This window comes from Ylistrum balloti, unplaced genomic scaffold (genome assembly GCF_031769215.1).
Source record: "Ylistrum balloti isolate Yb309-2 unplaced genomic scaffold, AGI_CSIRO_Ybal_v1 Utg370170, whole genome shotgun sequence".
NCBI lineage: Eukaryota > Metazoa > Mollusca > Bivalvia > Pectinida > Pectinidae > Ylistrum > Ylistrum balloti.
Window position 1 is genome coordinate 435,568 of NW_026782161.1, and position 20,106 is coordinate 455,673.

General features: G+C 36.4%; 1 protein-coding gene across 1 annotated transcript in view; it reads left to right on the top strand.

The window, feature by feature from the left end:
• Positions 1-20,106, top strand: part of LOC132551053 (BDNF/NT-3 growth factors receptor-like) — a 124,764-nt gene that overhangs the window by 77,147 nt on the left and 27,511 nt on the right. The window lies entirely within an intron of this gene.

Below are 20,106 nucleotides of genomic sequence, written 5' to 3' on the forward strand. Positions count from 1 at the left end.
TTGTGTTCAGTTGATTTTATTCGACTGTAAAGACGTTGGGGTCAATTTCAAAGGTAACACCATTAGTAACGGGTATGGCCACCGTTTGCGAAGTAAACAGCATTGCAGCGTCTTCGCATGGAACTCGTAAACTCGTAATTCGAGGAGAGATGTTGTTCCATTTAGCCATCAAGGCTTGGGCCAGCTCCTGCAAGTTTGACGGCTGATTTTGACGTTCTCTCACGCGTCGCCCAAGAACGTCCCAGACATGCTCAATCAGTGACAAATCATGTGATTTAGATGGCCAATATAACACCTGTGCGTTATTCTGCTGCGATAAATTTCTGCTGACGCGACTGGTGTGCGCTGGTGCATTATCCTGTTGAAAAATGGCGCCAACGCCATGGCGTCTTAAGAATGGCAGAACTACTGGTCTTAAAATTTCGTCCCGATATCGAATGCCGGTTAAATTGCCATTTAACACAACAAGCCTGTTACGAGTTTCCCCACAAATACCACCCCAAACAATTACAGTTCCGCCGCCAAAGCGGTCCCGTTCTGCGACGCAGCAGTTCGCAAAACGCTCCCCTCGTCGCCTCCACACTCTGCGCCTTCCGTTACCGTGTTGCAGACAAAACCTGGACTCATCTGAAAACAGAACATTGTTCCATTGTCGTAAGGCCCAACGACGGTGACCGGGTCCAGTTACGCCGATTATTACGGTGACGTCGCAACAAATTGGGTCCAGTGTAGGGACGCCACGCTTTCAATTGGTAGGCCCTCAACCTGTTGCGGCCTGTTTGGGGAGACACGACGCCCAAACAATGTCCTTGTAGTCTGTACTGCGGTTACGAATCGATTGCGCAAGTGTATCAATCATATACGACGGTCATCCCTGGCGGTCGTTTTACGGGGTCGGCCGCTTCGGGGACGATCGGATGTTGACCCAGTTTGGTTTAAACGACTTAACAACTATTTTTTGTTGAGTATATATATACTAGCGGAAAAAAGAAAAGCATGTTCAGTTTTGGTAATATAACTTTTTTATCAGTAGAGAAAATGATGTGAAATGTGTCACATATATACCTCAGTGTACTGTCTAAATAATCGTCGGTTTAAATTCGGTCAACCGTGACGACGGGCGACGCTGCACGATTTGGACAGATTTTCCGTAGCACTACCACGTGCTATCAACTTAAAAAACATACTAAATCCAAGTTTTGAATAGCACACATCCAGTGCACAACATTTCATTCCAAGGCGATTAAAAAGCAACATGCCGCGAATGTCCGAAGTTGATAGGGGTAGGCTATTGCCCGAATTCTACAGGACCAATCGCAACGTCTTGTCGCCCAGCAATTTGGAGTCCATGATTCAACGATAGCTCGATTAGTTGAGCGTCTCAGGGCCACGGGAAGATTAGCTGACTGTCCCAGGAACGGACGTCCACGCGTTACGACGCCACGTCAAGATCAGGGCATACGTCTCTCACACCTACGTAACCGATTTCAGACAGCGACGGAGACGGCAGGTCATATTGTAGGCACTCATGGTCGCCGTGTGTGTCCAAGAACAATTAGGAATAGGTTGCGGGAGTTCAATTCAAGGCCACGACGTCCCTACGTTGGTCCGCAACTTACACCCAGACGACGTCAACGTTGAATGCAATGGCTGCGTGCACATGCACCAAATCGGTTTCGCTTGGCCCGCTGGAGACGTGTGTTATTCACGGATGAGTCTCGGTTCACGTTGTACAGGTCAGATGGACGGAAACGTTGCTATCGACGTCGCGGTGAGGCGATATCTTGACGCATGCGTTAAAGAAAACGACAGATTCGGGGGAGAGTGTGTGATTGTTTGGGCGGGGTTTTCTCATGGCGTGAAAAAACCTCTCGTGCTCATCCAAGACAATCTTACAGCCGTCCGTTATCGGGATCAGGTCCTCATTCCTCACGTTGTTCCACTAATCCAAGCGCGAAACCTTACGTTGCAGCAGGATAATGCGAGGTCGCACGTTGCTAGGGTGTGTCGAAACTTCCTTAACCAAAACAATGTCCCAGTACTCGACTGGCCACCCTACATTCCAGATCTGTCCCCGATCGAGCATTTGTGGGACGAGTTTGACAGGAGGCTCAGGAAGCGCGTCAACGTCCCAAACAACGTCGCTCAGCTCACGCAGGCCCTTCTTCAAGAGTGGAATAACATCCCACAAAGGACCGTAAACAATTTGATGGGGTCAATGGTAAGGAGAGTTAGAGCAGCGACTACAGCTCGAGGTGGGCACACCCGCTATTGATTTTGATCAGGAAATGGCGTAGGGTATCCACGTTTAAATGCTATCCATGCCAACGCCGTCTGTGTTAAGACAACAGAACTTATCGAATTTTAATCAGTAATAATGAATTAATATAAACATCTTATCATTGATATGATCATCCATAAAACATTTGAAATATTTAAAACCAGAAAAAAAACTTCCGTTTCTTTTTTCCGTTAGTATATTTTTCAATGAGATCACTATAACGACGGTAAACTTCTAAATCATTTTCATCAGCCTGTATTTTTTGAAACCCAGTGTTACGACTTTGTCTGTTAGTTGACGACTTCTTGCACGAAAATCGTAATAATAAGAACAGTCTCGAATATCGAATCAACTGCAATATGCAAGCCTCATAGTTTGGGGATGCAGGAATGTTGCTATCGAGAAATGGAAAATTCACGTTTATTATACAGCTTTGTGGGAGACTGTCCATGTGGTTTTCGTTGTAGAAAAAGATCTAGATACGGGCCTGATGTAAAACATAATAATAGTAATATCTATTACCATACAATAACTTTTGTTCTCGGGATCCTATCACTTTTGATGTACGTATTGGTTGTGTGGAAACGAAATGATGAATGCGTTTCAGGTTCAATAGTCAAAGGTCACATGATATGTTACTAAATTTAGAACAGTTAAAACACAAGAGTAGTTCAATGGAATTGCTTCCCAGGACCAAATGTAATACATCATGTGAAATTTTACTAAACATAGTGTTACAGTAGCTCTTTAATTTCCGTACATTTTTCTGCTCAGATGAGTAATGCATGTCCCTTTTTTAAAGTCAGTTAGCCAAAGGTCAAATGATCTGCTACTTAAATGATTGCCATGCTTTTTTGTTTTTGTGCAATATCTTCTGTGTTGTTAGCCATTTATATCAATATTCGGTGACCAGGTTGCTGGTGTTGTGGGATTTTCCGTTTTGTTTTCTGTAGAGACACCATGTACTCATCCATTCAGCTGAAAGTGCAGTAATTGGTTTTAATCTGTAACTATTCGGATTCTTAGTGACGTCGACATGTACGATCGAGTCTTTAGCTGTCAAGTTGAAACTTCTGATTGAATGGAAGTTAAACATTATCCGATTTTAATGAAATCTAGAATTTGGGTTAGACGAACTAATCGGATCCTCACGATAATGCATGGGGGGGGGGGGGGGGGGGGGGGGGGGGGGGGGGGGGGTTCAGTAATAATATTTGAGCATGGTCACCATGGACGTGTTCGTCAATGGTCCCGTCGACACCACCCTAACATGGTCATGACGGTTGCCAGAACATCCAACCTCAGTGTACAGAAGTTACAAATGATATCCACCTTCCAATCAAGAAACCTTAATTTTATCGTTGTTTCCAACTCCTGGATCTGATGTAAGATGTCTACTTTGTTGAAATCAAGGAGACATTATAATACAAAATGGTCAGAACAGACGTCAAAAACTTAAATAGAAGATACACTGACCCCAAACTTCAATAAACTTAATAAATATCAATATTAGATTATTTCAAACCAACACAAAGTGTATATCTCGAACAGTATCATAACTCGGATCAATAAAAGAGTCGCATGCAGGTTACGACAGATCACAAAAGTTAACTAGCAGTAAGTAAAATTGTACAAAAGACAGACAAGCGAATAACATCTTTATTTCGTCCTAGATAAAAATGTGGAATTCAACGCCAAATCTTTTATTTCATTTTTTTCAAAACTAAATTTGAAATACAAGTACTCCCAATCATTCAGACCCGATGATTAAAAAGAATTGATCGCAAGTTATCCTCTGTTATTGGATGCATCCTAGCAAATGCTGGATCGAATTCACGTCAGATGCTCCAGATAACATCACACTAGAACACATAGAAAGAAATATCGCAAGCAATTCTATATTCTCAATTCCGTCTGTTTTACGCAGTTTTTGCAATAGAAATATGAACAGCACTTCATAATCAATTTTAATTTTTGCTGGGTTCCTGAAAATAATGGAATATTAAGTAACGATCATGCAACCTTCGTGGTACTTACTGTTTCCATGTATTGATTTAAAACTCCGTTTTACAGATTTGAAACGCTTTTTGTGGAGATTTATTATGTTAAAATGGCAAAATTATTCAAAAACGATTGTAAAGAAAATAAATTTCATTCTATTCAAGTCGGTGAATTGTTTCCAAGTTATAGAGAAAATCATGGAGAGGGGATTGTTCTTTTTTACATAAGAACTAACCATCCATACACAGCGTCTCCCTATTTATTTCAGAAATACTTTTTCGTTTCTGTCGTTTATGTGTGTAAATGACATTCTAAAATATATTTTTAATGATGCGCGTTAGCACAAAAATGTATTATGCTTTCATTTTGAAAGCGTTTGTTTTTATTTAAGCTGATTAAACACAATAACCACCGTAAATTGGACGTTACATGTACTGACGGCACAGCCCACCAAGTGGTGGAAAAGCAAAACTGCTTAATCCAATTTCGCAGGAAAGTTTGTCATCAACTGGAAAGTAAATAGAGAATTGTTCCACAATAATATCATCTTTTTATTACATTCGATATCTTAGATATTTCCATTCTCATTCACTTATTGTTCGGAGTTTTCTAGTTTACACAATATGAATTAACAAAATTAAAAATAAAATATAACAACAGTGGATTCACTTCGCATTTTTTACGGTGAGTGTACAGAAGTTCTACTTCCTACGTGCCAGACTTGACGTTTGCCGAAGTGTAAACATCACTTTTTGGGGGTAAGGCAAATAGAGGAGACACACAGGGAAAAGATAATATTGAACGTTCTCTAGTAAAACACGTTTTAGTGGATAACGTTGACATTCAGCTTATACTTAATTAAATTACATGCCAACATAGTATTAATCTACCATATTACCTAGAGACGTCTGTTTGTTCTACAAGACTTGTTGAAAAGCGTTATCTATCAGTTGATGAACGATTAAAGCATGATCAAGATTCTCAAAGAGAAACATTTCCCAATAAGTCAACTTCAATAAAACTAGGACAACGCATGAATACATGAAATGTTTACACAAAGGCATCGGTAAAGTATCAGAAAAATAAGACCAGATGTTTGGAAAGAGTAAGCGTCTTCTACTTCATGTAAATCTTGGCTAATCTAACAAAACATTGTCACGTTCTCAAATGTGAACACGATAAATAACAACGGAACCAAACGAACATCAGTCACGTGCAGCTTCGTACCGCATAAGGTATCAGAATATACTATGATAAAATCGTGATATCTGAACAAGCCTTTAATATCGAATCATTATTGAGATTTAACAACACAGCTTAGACGGTGCAGGTAGAAGGCAAAAAGCGTTACCAATGTACCCAATGTCGTTAACACTTAATTCATAAGAGACAGCAGACATAACTCTTACTTTTTACCTGTAGGGCAGATATCGTTTATATGTGCTTGTAATACAAAAGGTTATAGAAACTTGGCATCAACAGGTGATATGATTGCTATCGTTACACTATAATTCAACACCTTGGACACGACAGTACGGATCCCTTCACATTTAATTGATAGGAGGTTTACAATTACTCCCTGCCAGCTCGTTTTGACATTGTACGGCAAGTAAAAAAGTGAGCAATATATTTTAAGATACATTATCATTACAGTAGGCAGAGCCAAGTGATGGATAAGATTGCATCATACAGCTGTCACGTCCTTCCAATTTCTGTGGTGTAGGAGGCGACTCAAGAAAATCACAATTGATCGAAAAAACAATTTACTTTTTACACAACGTATCTAGAGTGCCACTACAATACCCCCTGTCTACATTCTAGGACATATTTTTCTCTCAAATTTGTTGTAGGAATTGATGTCTTCATTTCCGATTCAAAGGGTATCACTTCAAAAAGATAACTTTACTCAGAGTCAACTTGGGGTGAAGAATTTTGCAATTTATCAAATCCCAATTTTGAAGTTTAAGTCATCAAATCATTATGCCATAACATTTGTCTGCCATTTAAAATCAATTCAAAAATAGGTTACACATAGTCTTTGTTTACGGAAATAATTTCGGAACAAAATCAGATTCGGGAAAACAGTTCTATAGCATTATGTATATAGGTAATGTGTAGATGCAATTCATGTCAAACATTCTAAAAGACCATTAGAATCTACACTAATGTTCTTTAATGTCAGTATGACATAGTATCATATATATATATATATGTAATGATAGGTAGGTAATAGGCCGTAATGCAGCAGTGTTGGAAATATATTTATAAAAAGTTAGTGCTATTCATTAACATATGTGATGTAGTATTTGTCAGTAAATAGGTTAGACAACGTTTCTTATTTGTGTGTGGTTAACTAGTAATTTGGTCTCTAACCATTAACCTTCCTGGATAGGGTGACCCTTATTTGAGACTAAGTAGTTTGGTAACAATTCATTAACCTGTTTGATTTGTGTGACCCTTATTTGAGGCTAAGTAGTCTGGTAACTATCCCTTGGTGTTGCGTTTCTTAGTCTTTTTGCCAACATCAAATTCATTAACTTTCTGGATTGCCCTATCAGGGCATCCACGTGCTTTCATGGTGCTATGGATGTGATTTTGTTCTTGCTTCTTGTCTTGTTCTTCTGTGACAATCGTTTCGCAAATGTTGAGGTTCCTGTAACGCCAAACGTCTGGTGTAAGGGGTGGTGCGATCGGAAGTTGAGGTATTGGCCTGTGTTAGTCTTTTTCCTATTGACCAATACTTAAATAGTACCATCATCTTTCGTTACTAGGAGGATGTCAAGAAATGGCATAGCGTCATTGATTTCTTCTCCATGGGTGAATTTGATGTTGCTGGTTGTATCAGTCGGCTTTCAAATCATGTTTTGGTCTATTCACTACTTTCATGTCACATGGAAGGAAGTCCCGTGTGACCAATGACCTGTGTTTTATCTGTCTTCGTGCGTAATGCGTCCTTGAACATTTGACAATTTTATCATCTCAAAAACCTCTGCACAAATTTCAGAAAAACTACAGAAACCTCCCATTACCATAGATGTTTGGTTTGATTAGAGAACAACTTCATGTTTGATGTTGATGCATGTATGAAAAGTTTTACAAATACATGTGTATGTTGTGTATTATAGGTAGACATATTCCAGAAAATTTGATAAAAACAGAAAATTGAAGGAAGAATTTGTATTGGATCTACGTTATGTCATAAGGAAAACGATACTAACCAAATTTAAATAGCATGTCTGCACTATTTTTTCGGTCGTCCTGTGAATCGCTCACACACTCGAGTTTACAACATAGTGAACCATTGATTTTGGACTCGCAAAGCGTTGTCCTATGCAATCGTTACCGGAAGTACTCATATCTCTGTATACAATCTGCACACTACGATTCATTCGATTAATGAAACAAGTCATAATATACACATATACCCGATCTTTTTCTCAATGTATTGAGTTACGAGACGATCGCACCTTTCCATCTAGTTTCTGACAATTTTTATCAAATCAGATTTTCCCCACGCGCCTCCCTGGTTTTCAAAATTTAAGCCCTTAGAATCAAGGACGAGTCAGCTGTATGATGCTGTTTCATTATGTACTTCTACATATCTCATGCTTAATATTTGTTAAAGGTGCTATTTACTTGTGTCATCACTCGCTGTCTTGTATATTTATGACCTTGATACTATGATTGTTATCGCGGTAACATTTTAATGTATATACAAGGTTGACTGATAAATTATATCTACACTATATCTACACTTTCACTAAATATTAATTTCTAGTATGTGAGTGGATATAGCGTAGCTTGATTCCTGATCTGTACTAGATTTCCATACACCAATAACATATCTTATATCTAGTACTTTTTATAGAGATTTGTGTTCAGACATTACATCAGATAGCGAAAATGCTAATATTGATTGCCCGCCTGAGAATTTAAGAAACACTGGTTTTGATTATTTATGTAATTTTCAAATGTGAATACTTATAATATAGACCTTAATTTCCTTCCGTGTTCGGCGTTTTTTTATAAGTACTCGAAGCAGGGTTGGATATCTCCAATGAATTACAGGAGCAAACCTCAACTCTGGCTTTATGCTTTTGTAATATATACTTAAAACTCAATTCTTTTGAAATTATTGCAGCTTAAATAACTGTTTTACCATTTGATTAAATGTCCATTAGAAGACGAGTCAGGGGAATGAAAGACGATCTTAGAATTACAGTGAGATATCGCTTAAAAACAGCTAAAAATTGAGACTTCTTCATTTCAGACTCCTTCATCTCATGACATTGACGAATTATAAAGCCCGGTATAAACAACACAAAATGAGAAACCTGAAGGGGTTGTTTAATATAAACACTACATGGCAATCAATGGTAAAGTAGCAAGCAAATTACCCTATCAGAGATTTTAAAAATCAGGAAAATATCAACATCGCAACATAATCATAATTCAAACTAAAATACCATAAAACTAGAGCAAAAATGAACAAAAGAAAGATTTACATAGAGACTCCTCAAAAAAGTACAAGGAGAATGAGACCAGGTGTTCCGGAAGAGTAACGATACTCGCCATGCCGCCATGTAAACCTTGATCAATACAAGTAAGCTATGTCACGTTCTGAATGTGAGCAAGTTTACAACAACGGAACAAACAGACAAACTGACGAGCACGAAATACGTCCAGCTTCATGTTGCACAAAGAAATATGATATTTCTCAATGAGATCATTATGTCGACCATAAAACTTGCATCTTTTTGCAACCCTTATGTTATGAGGTTGTCAGTCAGTTGACGAATTCTTGCACAAAATTCTTGATAATGGAAACAAGCCCTTGAATATCGAATCAATTGCGACGTGTAAATACCATAGGTTGAAGATGCAGAGCAATTGTTATCCAGAAATAAAAATTTCACACTAGGGAAAAAAAGCTCCAGATGAGCAGCTGATGTAGAAGAGTCTGTCGTATCTTCAGTTCCAGTTCTGTTGGGTATATTGATGAACGTATTCAATAAAATTCTCGTTATTTAAAGACAAGACATCATCAATATATCTGAAGATGAAAATAAACGATATTGCAAGTTCTTTGTGACCTGTTTTGATAACCTCTTCAATGAGTTTAGACTCGTATGAAAACAAAAAACAAGTCAGTCAACAGAGGGTCGCAGTTGGTTCTCATAAATATGCCAACAGTCTGCTGGAAGCTCTAACCATCAGACTCAACGAAGATGTTGTCAACCAAAAAACCAAAAAAACAAAAATGATTCCTCTGTATATTTTTTCTTACGCTTCAGTATAGTTCACAACCATGTCTTGAAGAAGAAATCTCTTAAACCCAATCCCTAACCGAACGTCTTGAAAGAGTGCCTAATACGTTAGACATTTCATCCCCGACAACACTAAGCGTAAAAAAATATCAGTTGAGCTCTTTGAGATGTTGTGTGCCAATATCGTAACCAAATTATCAACAATTATCACTGATGTATGTATCTCGAGAAGACGTCGGTAGCTGAAAAGTGAAAGTACAAAATGAAAACACGACGGTTGAGGACTGTTTACTCAAAATTAACCTTTCGAGAAATAATCCATAACGTTTATCACTATATAAATCAATGTAGTAATTTTCCAGATGAACAAACATCTATTTTCAAAATAATAACACAAATTACAAAACAGAAAAGAGTAATGAATCACTTCATTATTTGACACAAACACGTTTTTCAAGAATCTTGGAACGGCGTGAGCCGTTTACAGAGGTGTTATCAGGGTTCCGCAATGCACTCTGTGTGATATTGCTGTAGGTTGCCGCCATATTTTCAGCCGTGTAGTAAAACTCTCCAAACGTTTAACAGCAAATATTGTCTGTTAGTGACATGAATAAGTAACATTTTCTATGTGAATTTAAAGATAAATTTATATTGGAACTTACTTTTGTTTTACATATTTTTAATGATCTTTTTAAAAACAGACTATATTATAACGAGTGAGTAGTGTCCTCGAAAAGCCGAACAGCTTCCGCGTTTTATATTTGTTCTAAATATGCCAGAAATTTGGCTATTTTGCTGGTGAAAATGTAATAGAATACTTGAGAGTGTGCTCCATAACAATAAATACATTTCATTCGTGTCTTCTATTTTTGTATCGTTCACTCGAGCTAAGCACTCGTGAAAATACTAATGTTAGACACATTTGTGAAAGATATCTGTTTTTACTGAAGAGATTATTAAGTATCCACTATTACTCAGTTTATGGCGTTGAAGAAATGCAAAACGATGAAATATACAATATTCAAATGGAACTGAAGTGCTAACAATAATATATATACATGAATGTATAATACGGTACAAAAATCTCAAATACCTGAACCAGGCAGTAAGCTAATGATGAATAGAAAAACGTGGTAAGTGGATGCAGTCATCTCGTTTGGCGGTCGCTATATCTTTTAGCGGTTAAAACGTGTTAAAATATTACATAGTTAGGAACGTTTTACAAGGTGATAAAACTCCTATCACAATCTTTTGTACCAAATAGGAAAAGAACTGACAAAAATGTGGAGAATGCCAATATTGATATTTATGAGAAAAACAGCACGGTAGTTTCCTGATGTTGAAATTGAGCTCTGAAGTGGTCCGGACGAAATCGAGTATTCGCAAGGAAACTGCCGTTATTTAGCTGAAACAAATTAGTCGACTATCTCCAAATTACGTTACACTATACATATAACGGCGGCGGAACTCATCGAACGTAGCACCCACGTAATACAATGGTCTACAGGGCATTGTATACTAATTAGCTCTACACTGGATGTAATGAATAAAGCAGTAAGCGTCAGACGTCGCCAGTATATCGACACATATATATCTCGAATTCAATATGTACTTTGCAAGATACCAAGTTTTACACTGTCTCTGGTACATTGTCTCAGTCATTTAAATATGTGTCTTAAGTTCTTTCTTAAAATATTACATATAACCTCATTTAATTGACTACCATTTGATTGCAATGGTTTTCTTATTACTGTGGTGTAGGTATGTTGTGTCTTAATATTATTGAAGGTTAATCTGACAAGGAGTGTTTGATTGAAACATAACCGTAGTGCTGTCTAAAAGTGTTTTATGGACAAATATAAATATGACAAATAACAAATATTGTACAATAGACACACATATGAATAGTACATTTTAATTTTTAAGAGTTAGATACATTAGAGCCAAACAATGAATTTAACTGTACCATACAGCTGTTTCGACATTCTAGGACTCGTCAATGATGCTAAGGGCCTAGGAGGCGACTGAGGAAAATTTAAAGTGATCAAAAGAAATGTCTAAACCGAAACAGGGAGGTGCAGCTGCCCTATAATTAAATAAATTTCATAATTTTTAAATCAATGATATTTTATTACAATAGTTATAAAAAAAAGTTCTCGAGTAGCCGAATTATTCGTCCGTATGTTCTCCAGGTGAACAGTAGGTGTATAAAACATAAAACATCCTTATGTTGAAATATTAAAAAGGACTCGTAAGTTTCCACACTCAACAAGATAAACAACAACAAAACATGCTGATGAGTAGGTGTTGCGTAAAACCTTAAAGCAGCCTTATGTTGAAATATTAAGTCGGACTCGTAAGTTCCACACTCAACAAAATAAACAACAACAAAACATGCTGAACAGCCAATTTCTACAACAAGAGTGGAAGTGTTTGCCTAACCTCTGTGACACAAATGATCGGAGACGAGTGAGTATGACCGTGACCCAGTATCACTTCTTTGTTCCTAACTTCTCTATTTGGTAAACCTTATATTTGACTTTTGTGTTGAAAATCAGTTTAAACAGAGACATGTTCGTGTCGAGATTTCTATTAGAAACAGTGTCCAACATGAGACGTCAGTACCGCATCTAGCAAAAGGATTTACAGAGCTTTATCAGACGTGTTACTGTATTGTGATTTCATTAACGAAGCTCTATGAATTCGATTGCAGGATTATGGCCACTCGTCTAATGACGTCACACCAATATTTCTTCCAAGGACGTGATATCACGGTATATAACACCAAATTGTTAGCTCAACCGCCCCGAACGGCCACGTGACCTTATGTCGTACCGCGGCGTCCTTCGTTCGTCCATCAACCTTTTCCACATTTTTTTTTCTCCAGAACTGCTGGACCAAGCTTGCCATGGATCTTAATAGGACACGAGAATCCCAATTTATTTAATTTATGAAACTAATTGCCCTTAGATCAAGGGGTCTAGTGGTAAGGCAGGGTCTATATTGCTTTGTGTAATTTCATGATATCTACCAAACTATGGAGATCCCCATCCCTGAACAATATATAATACTGTTGGTCATTATAAAATCAATCACGACCTTGGAATTTGTCCCGTGGAACATAGTTTCTTAGTTATAACCTTGACACAGCTACGATCCTCATCTCACAAACATATATAGTAATGCTGGGAGTCAAAAGACAAACACAATTATGATCTTAGAATCTGCCCCTGGGTCTGGCCCCAACCCTTGGGACTAAGTTTCGTTGTTAGATCTCTGAAACAGATCAGATTCCCATCCCATAATCGAATGATATGATGTTTGAATAAGGGTCTGACTCCACCCCTAGAGGCTTTTTAGGGATTATGTCTTTGAAACTGTTAAAATCCTCAACCGAAAACCATAGTGATAATTGCTTGTCATGAAGAATTTACCGTTTTGTGTGGTACGTCTCTAGGAACCTAATTCATGTGTCATATTTTAAACACACTCGAGGTCCCCACCCGATAGCCGAACTTTTACTGGGCATCAAATGATATACGATATAAGAAAGAACCCATTGACCTTGCCCTATCAAAGAAGTCACATACTAAGCTGTAATTTGGAAATATTTAAGATACCCAACCTATAGAACTTGATGCATAATTGTATAATACCATTGCTGGGCTTTAAGATCCAGGTGAGCGATCTCGCCCTATGGAATTCTTGTTGTATTTTGGAATAAACTTGATTTGCATATAAGCTGACGCTTCCCAAATCAATACCTTACCCAAGATGGTGCCTTTATGATCTAAGTGTAGTTTCGTTAGTTCGTTTTTTTAATTGACGAGCCACTTTTATTGTTCTCCGCCATCTTGTTTACTCTGCTCTAGTCAGAGTAAACATGCTTTTTTTATTATTTACAGTAGAGATGAAGCCATTCAACAGAAACACGAAGATTATGCATTGTTGTATTTAAAGACCTGACTCATAAGCCCTGAAGTGCTATAAGACATTAAAATGAAACATTTCCCAGAAGTTGTTAACTACAATGTAAGTATGCTCTACCAAATACCAGGTAAACAAATATGGCGACAATGAACAGAGCCAAATGATTATTGAATGTCAAAACCATAAACTGAATGTTTTGTAAAGCCATCCAGGATTGATAAAGACACAAGCAGGAACCTAATTCATGTGTCATATTTTAAACACACTCGAGGTCCCCACCCGATAGCCGAACTTTTACTGGGCATCAAATGATATACGATATAAGAAAGAACCCATTGACCTTGCCCTATCAAAGAAGTCACATACTAAGCTGTAATTTGGAAATATTTAAGATACCCAACCTATAGAACTTGATGCATAATTGTATAATACCATTGCTGGGCTTTAAGATCCAGGTGAGCGATCTCGCCCTATGGAATTCTTGTTGTATTTTGGAATAAACTTGATTTGCATATAAGCTGACGCTTCCCAAATCAATACCTTACCCAAGATGGTGCCTTTATGATCTAAGTGTAGTTTCGTTAGTTCGTTTTTTTAATTGACGAGCCACTTCTATTGTTCTCCGCCATCTTGTTTACTCTGCTCTAGTCAGAGTAAACATGTTTTTTTTATTATTTACAGTAGAGATGAAGCCATTCAACAGAAACACGAAGATTATGCATTGTTGTATTTAAAGACCTGACTCATAAGCCCTGAAGTGCTATAAGACATTAAAATGAAACATTTCCCAGAAGTTGTTAACTACAATGTAAGCATGCTCTACCAAATACCAGGTAAACAAATATGGCGACAATGAACAGAGCCAAATGATTATTGAATGTCAAAACCATAAACTGAATGTTTTGTAAAGCCATCCAGGATTGATAAAGACACAAGCACTTGTTTGTATGTCCAATGAAACACATTCCGTTCCTTCCTCAATCTGAAAAAACAATGCAGTGTCTAAGTAAGACAGTGTAGTCATTAACTTTCATCTTAACATCATATTGATACGTGTACCACTAATTATTAAGAAGGAATAAGTTTTTAATGTAAGACATTCTTTCATATAACAGACTATACCCACACAAGGTTTAGAATCTAACTGATTATCTCCCCCTTATCTTCCCTTCTGTACCAGGTAATAGTATACATAATATATAGAGACATATACTTTGCCTCTTTATCTAAATTATTTCATACACATTATAGTATTCTGATTTTCATATGATGTAACTGAGTTTGCCATTTTAGGTATACATCAATAATGATCGATCTATTTAGAACAATTTTTCAATACATCTAGTTCAGCAGTAACCATATACATGTATATGTATCAGGAGAAAAACTTTACTGTGTCAGTTAAAAGAGAGTTGTACGAAGGGAGAAAAATAGAAACACTAAGTATGATACATGAATTATGAAAGTTATCGATGCATGAAGGTCTCTGATATTTGACACATGTTGTATACATTGAAAACATTTTCTGACCTGCTAGGAAACAAGTAGTCCCTCGGTGGAAAAGCTAAAACGATAAAAAAACATTATACATGCTTGTACCTAATGTTGGTATGGGAGCGTTGGATTTGACTATGAAGCATGCAATCAAACAGGTTGTTCTTAAAAATACACAGATCACTCTCAAACTGGAGAACACTCAGAAGATGACTAACCTAAGAAATAAAATTGACAATTTAAATATTTTCAAAAATTAATTTATTATCACCAAAAGAGTACATATCTATCTTACCTTATTCATCTTCATTCTCTGGTATTTTTTCATCGATTCAGATTTGTCTTTATTCCTTTATTTATTAGCATCAAAATATTTCATAAGTCTGCATACATCTTTCATCTTCAGTGAATAGCACAAACTGATATCGAAAAAGGCGTTATTTTTTCTTTAAATATTTTGCAAAAATGTCTCGATGAAGTTGTATGTAGTCAACACAAAATATCTGGTACAAACTATGCCTAGCTCTATGAGGATGACAAATTGATATCCATGTACCTTAAGATATATCAAAATAAAATTGTAAAGGGATTATCTTTTTCAGATATCTTGAACATTATAGAATCCATATACATGAAACTTTGGTGTAGAGTTTTAACATCAGTATCTGGTTACTCGGCCTACATATCTTAGACTGGCAAATTGGTATTTGCCCCATATCTATGATTTACTAATGAACGAGTTAACGTTCGATGATCAGATATAAGAACCTGCTGGTAAATGCTTTTAAGTTGCTGTCAATTTTATTTTGATGGATTTTCAAAGTACACAGACCATGTCAATTCCGCATTCGCACTTAATATATCCAAGAACATACTCTATATTTCAGATAATTTGAAAACACGAAAATGTTTTACTGTACTTACGTGTACATCTATGCTAACATGCCGTGATGAATATGTGACGTAACGTCGATTGGTGTACAACAGTTACGGTGCACGTTAGCGCCCATCTTTATTTCCATATTTACACTACGAGGTACTTAGTATGGTTTGATTCAAAATATATATTTACGTATCTCATTGGTTCTTGGAAATCATGACTTTCGACAGACAAGCCGTTGTGGTGTCTGTTTTATCCCTTTTTCTCACACGGTATGCGAACCTTGTTTGATGTCGGAAATAACGACATATCATATTTGCCGTTCTATTAATAAAAACACGTGGTCTCACACCCCCAACTAACACACGGAGAGCAAGTTCTTGATTACTCAAAAATAAAACAAACATTCGGGAATTGATCCGCGGCAAACGAAATATTAAGGCAACCCATTAAAAACTGGAATAATGTCACGCTATAAACAGGAGAAATCCGAAATCTGAAAAAAAAACGATTTACACATGGGCAAGTTCAAACGAAATAATTAAATTTTGACTAAATCACCTTACTACAAATAAGAACTTCACGTTCTGTTTTTGGCTAACCCTAATCTCCATCTGGATTTTGACTCCTCCTTTGATCAATGTATTCTTAAGGCACCTCCTAAGGTTTTGAAATCTGATTCCTACTGAGAAACCATCAGCTGTCTAATGAAGCTTTATTCATTATGAGGTTTTACTGCATTTAACTCTGGTATGTGTATTGAAGGTTGTTTTTCTCTTGTGTGTTTTTTTGTACAATCTTATCAAACTACTGTGTTTTATTTTGTTATTAAATTTATTGTCGTATATATTAGAATCTATTCAGATATGACAGGAAATCGAATACAAGCCTTTGTAGTTGTATAACACAATAGTAGCTAACATAATGAATCAATACACATATGCCTTATAAGGAAATGAATGATATGTCTCTTGTTTTACTGGTCGTTGTTAATTGCAAATTAGAACAAATAAAGATTAGTCGTGTGAAAGTCTATTATCACCTCTAATACAAAATCACTTCCTGCCATGGTAACAATGTATTTTCAATGAGGGATAGTTCTCGTCTATTTTGTCTTCCTATTGGGTACTTTACGACACACATTTAAAATACGTTAGATGCGGATTCAGTATTACGGAATATGCTGAATAAGAGCTGAAACAGATGCGCATAATGGTGTTTATCCTTTGGGATTATAAATTCAAAATGTAATTATGTGATGGCATTGGTCCCTGTGAAGGATTGTGATGTGCCAATGAGGTCACTACGGATTATTAACACTTTTCGACTTTAATTCTAAATTGCTATTATAAATTGGTAGTTGCATGTATTGTCGTTACCGGCTATATTACAGCCCTTCAGTGTATCTGACTTTCGCCATTCTGACATACCCACAACTCGTCCTCACCAAACAGGCCCACCAGAGACTGAATATGGTTTGTTCAACTTCCTTAATAGGCCCGGATGTGGGCGAGAAGCCGTTATATCTGTTTAGTAATCTGATGACATCCGGCACCGTGTATCACTCAATCAAAATCCCCTGTGTCTGTCACATGCTCCGCGATATGGCATTTCCAATATTCATTGTTGAGAGAAATTGACTTCGTTATAGTTTATTTTGTACAAACATTAGCGTAATACACATTGATTAGACCAGGACAAATGCTAGTATTTTGTTAGGGATTTGTAAAAATAACGATAATTTAGTTTCTTGAAACATTAAAATGTAATACTAGTCTCATCATTTTGTTGCAAATGACAGAACAAGAACAGTTGAAGATAGTATTTATGGAGTTTTGTGAACTGAATTCCAACATGTTGGTTAGCTATATTTGAGGCTTACAAAGCGCACAGTAATACCAATATCGGTATGTATTGCTTCCAGTTGCGTCCCTAAATCTGAATCTTTATTTACAGACGTATTTAAGTACCATCGATATTGCATTGAAAGAATTGGCTATTCCTATCGCTCTACTTACATCGTGAAGAATCCTTTATTTTCTCCGCTTCATTTAAAGCCTTACTTGACCTACTTACACCTTCATTAGATTTCTAAATTACTATCACTGGAAGTTGTGAAATGTTAGTGTAACTGTACTTACTGATGAACTGGAACAGCCTGACCTATATTTTCTATACGAAACATCTCTTAATCACATCCGCTTGTTTCTCTAACAAGCTTAAAACCCAATAAAAGAACAATATATAAATGACTGTCTAAATCAAATAATGGAGACCTTATTAAGACCTTATTGGCAAACCTTTAACCCTTAAACCATAAGAACAAACGGGAACGGAATGAAAATATCCCCTGTCTATTCATTATAGGATAACATGGCATCACGTGATTTGAACGAAGAAATCCATACAACCAAAATATCTGTCATTTGATTAAGAGGGTGTCCATACTTCAATAAAACAAGTATTTGGCTAAAATGTGTTTATATTGAGCTTGAACTAGAACGGTAAAAATATCTTTATGGAATCTTATCTTTCCTAATTGAGTGTGGTTAATGGTGGGAAGGCTTTCAAGATAATTTTTATCAGTAAATCAAATTCGTAACCCAGATAAAATATTTGACAATCAGAACTTATCAACTTGTGATTACAATATTTCAGTGTGAAAACACTGCAGAAACACATTTTGTTGCCTTAATTACATGTGTACATTGTCTTTATGCAAAAGGAAAACTATGGCGGAGACATTTTTGTAACCTCGACAAAACTTCATCATTTTCATTGATGTGATCATATCAATGATCAAAAGAATTAGATGATCATTTTTATCATAAATACATTAAAGTAGGGCGATGGTTTTTATTTCCTCTAAGCATTAGGGAGTGTTAGATTAAGGAAAGAATGAGGTGCAATAAGAAGGTCAAACGGCTATTCGGTTCAAATGTGAAAATGTTGAGCTTGAACTACAACGGAAAGATATCTTGACTTTCTAATTCAGAGTGGTTAATGAGCGTGTTAAAAGGTTTTAATTGGTATGAATTTCCTGAACACAATAAGCAAGGTAATCACTTTAAAACACGGAAAGCATTGACGAGACTTTGCTACCTCCCAATACTTGTATTTTCGTATTTGTAGAGGTCGGTTTTGGTTTTCCGGAAGTCCCTATTATCATTTGTATTAATATCAAGATAGACTGTACTACAAAGAACATGTTTTACATCAATCCTGGATTTGGTCAATTTAGCCCCTCAGTTTCATGGACAAGTCCTACACGAATGGAAATGCTGTATGATGCAGTTTAATTCTGAATTAGATTGAAAGGTATCCAAATCTAAATTTCTATGAAATATGCTAATCTCTTTTGAGTGTTTTGTATAATATTTGATAAAAGTCGCATTCCCTAAATATTCAGTTTATGATAATTGTCTATTGAATACTTAAGACCAGTTGATTACTATTGTCTTCAATATTAGTAAATAAACTTTTCAAGATATTTCAGATCTGTTTGTCAGAAAAGAGATTCGTTTGAAAATGAAGTACATATATATACAACCTTTATTTTTGTATCGCATTTTTATGACAAAGTCGACTGACTATTGATTTTCTTATCTTTACACTTTCAACATGAACAAAATGCAATTCATGGATTTGATTATTGATAAGTCTACATGTTTGCTTCTTGCAATATCGGGGGTAATCACGCTATCGGATTTTACATAGAATAAAACAGTTTGAACGAACAGTCTTTCGTTTTTATAATCAACTCATTCAAGATTTGTAAGGACTAAGTTTGGTCAATGTGCTTCTACTGCTTGGGCTCCATGTAAGCGTATAGAAGTGACCATAGTGTGACTTTCAATTATGTTTCTAAACTATGTATGTAGTAAAATCTAACTTACGGTAGTCCTTAATCAATTCGTATGGAGAAGCAACCATGTTGACCACAGAAAAAATCGGAGACCACTAGCAAGTTGTGAGTGGCTCGTGACCTTTATATGGATTAGCTGCTTGGCACCAATATATACATTAACAAACGTCTTAATGTCTTGTGCGAAATGTCAAATAGATGTTGCCGGCTCGACAGCCTTATTATTTATGTTTGAGATGTAGAGCTCTAATGTTTGTATCGTAGACGTTTTCATCAAGTCGTCAACATTCCTACTGTTAATGCTAAATCATGCAGACACATTTTCAACTTGTCTTCCTATTGTTACTGACAACCTGGACATGTGGAGTAGTAGAATACCAAACACCAC